The sequence below is a fragment of the Leucoraja erinacea genome, unplaced genomic scaffold, assembly GCF_028641065.1.
Source record: "Leucoraja erinacea ecotype New England unplaced genomic scaffold, Leri_hhj_1 Leri_426S, whole genome shotgun sequence".
Lineage (NCBI taxonomy): Eukaryota > Metazoa > Chordata > Chondrichthyes > Rajiformes > Rajidae > Leucoraja > Leucoraja erinaceus.
In genome coordinates, this window is record NW_026576327.1 from 50488 (window position 1) to 52942 (window position 2455).

At 47.3% G+C, this 2455-nt stretch overlaps 1 non-coding gene across 1 annotated transcript; it reads left to right on the plus strand.

Annotated features, from left to right (window-relative positions):
• The first annotated feature begins 1416 nt into the window (after positions 1–1416).
• Positions 1417–1488, plus strand: trnag-ucc (transfer RNA glycine (anticodon UCC)). The gene has a single exon. It is a non-coding gene; the product is annotated as a tRNA-Gly (tRNA).
• Positions 1489–2455: the final 967 nt, after the last annotated feature.

A 2455-nucleotide genomic window follows, 5' to 3' on the forward strand; every position in this document is an offset into this window, starting at 1 on the left:
GGACCGTGCTTCAGTTGATATCTGACAACAGCAGTCCTGGTTTAATGTTTTTCGAGTGACGGGCTCAGTCATTGAGTGTAAACCCCGAATGGCGCTGACATACACACTCGCTGAGGGAATATTCGGGAAAGAATTTTCACCGAATAACCAATTAATACAACACTCTTTCCACCAACCCTGTAGTCGCTTTACTCTATTTAGTGATTAAAAAATAACTTGCCATTAAGCAGGAAATACGTATCAACTATGTGAAGTTGAACTCCTGTCTCCTGGGCAGCAAGCCGAGATGCTGGCCATTATATTCAAGTGGAGCCGTTATCAATTATGCAATCTCCCATTTAGATGTCGATGATCAGCATAGCTTTGTGAACGATGAAACTTACCTTTCAGTAATCCACATCACTGTGTGACCGGAGTGATCTTGGGATTTTTTAACGAATCGTCCACTTGTCATATTCAAGGCCTAGTCGGGGTTAGCAATCCCATTTGCCCCCAATTGACTGTTGTTGGAAGGCACATTTATCATCAGGAAAGGACACAAAGTGCTGAAATAACTCCGCGGGTCAGGGCGCATATCGGTAGCATGAACAGGCGACGTATCGCAACGGGACCATACTTCAGACGGACTACATCGACAATAAAGATGAGGCGAAGGGGGCCTTGTCATTGAGGGATACTGATGACTAGAAGGGCGTGTAAGACGTCTCGGCTGGATGTGGGAAGGGACTGGAAAAGGGGGCTAGCATGAGAACGAGCTATGTGGAGATGGTTTCAATAGGGAAGGAGGACACAGAGCAGATGGGTCTGGCAGGAAAGTCATGTTCGTGGAGTTTGAAAGGAGACAGAAGCGAGTAGTGTAGGGATTGGGAATGTTAAGGTTGGATACTGGATGGTTAGGACAGCAGAAGTGACAGGTGGTGCTATGGTAAAGATGAGGAATGGCGACATAGTAATCGAACGTTACTGAAGAATTGAGGGGCGTGTGAGGTGCCTCGGAAACAGGATCCTCAGTCTGAAGAAGGACCACGGACCGAAACATCACCTGTCCAAGTTCTCCAGAGATACTGCCTTGTCTGCAGAGTTGTTCCAAGACTTTGAATCATTTTGCATCAACCAACATCTGCATTTCCCAGGTGCTACATTTAAAATCATGATTTATTTTCGATGTTCTTGATGTGAAAGACATATGTGGAGAGATTTGAAATTAATCAACTGTTGCACATGTCGACTCTCACTTCAGTCGGATCCCGGGTGAAGAATCATTTGGGCTTGTGTACCTCCGGCATGACAGAGAATGGGGACAGCAGGTGGATGCGACAGGAACTGGACCGGGGCCGACTTCTGATCCATCGCGAATCAATGCCGAGATCAACGAACGAGCCTATCTAGATCCCTTAAATCCCCTTGCACCATGTGGCGATGGTGGTATATTGGCGAGCATAGCTGCCTTCCAAGCAGTTGACCCGGGTTCAATTCCCGGCCATCGCAGTTTGAACAATTTTAATTGTCGGATGTTGGAACTGCCAACACTTGGAGGACTCGAGGGGGCGACTGGTCTTCTCCGGCAAATGGACATCCAACCTCCTGAATTCATTTGAGATACATAATTTCCATGAAGGGAGATGAAGGGCGAGTTATCTCCATTTCATTATTATTATTATTCCTTTTCATTAATGCTATTTCTCTTTGAGATGGTCAGTGGATCAGAGACGGAATTCCTCTCCTTTTCCCGGAAAAAAATGACTGGATCCGTGTGCGGTCAGGAAACCAAGAAGCCGAAGTCAAAATGCCGACCCTACATCTCGCCGAAAATCCGAGATACCGAAAGGAAACAAACCGATCGGACACGACGCCGAAAGGAAACGAAGCCGCACGGACACGATGCAGAAGGGACATAACTTCGAAAATCAGCCGAACTGACATGACGTCTCCGGGGACATGATTGTTCCGACGTCTGGTCTGTCATTGACAAAGATCAGCGATTGGTCCAGACCCCCCCGCGTCCATCACATTACTGGCCGGGGGAGACGGGAGGGGGGGGGGAGCTTCAGCTTGCATTTGTAAAATGGTGGCAGTGGCTCCAAACTGCTGCGAATAACAGAGAGACTTTTCCACGCCATGTTCGTTCCCTGTCAGATTTTAAGCCGACAAATAAGTACAAAAATAATAAGAAATATTGTTTTCAGCTTATTTGCGTCATGTCCGTTCGACGTATTTTCAACGTCGTGTCCGGTCGGCGTCGTGTCCTTTCGGTGTCGTGTCCGTTCGGCTTCGTGTATATTCGGTGTCATTTCATCTTGGTTTTTTGACGTGATGTCTTTTCTGCATCTTGGCCTCGACTTCTTGGCTTCGGCTTCTCGACCTTCGGCGTCCCATCAGGGTACCGACTGGATCAATGCATTCTCCTGTTCACTCTATTCTATATGCCTACATCATGCTAGTACACAACCCAACG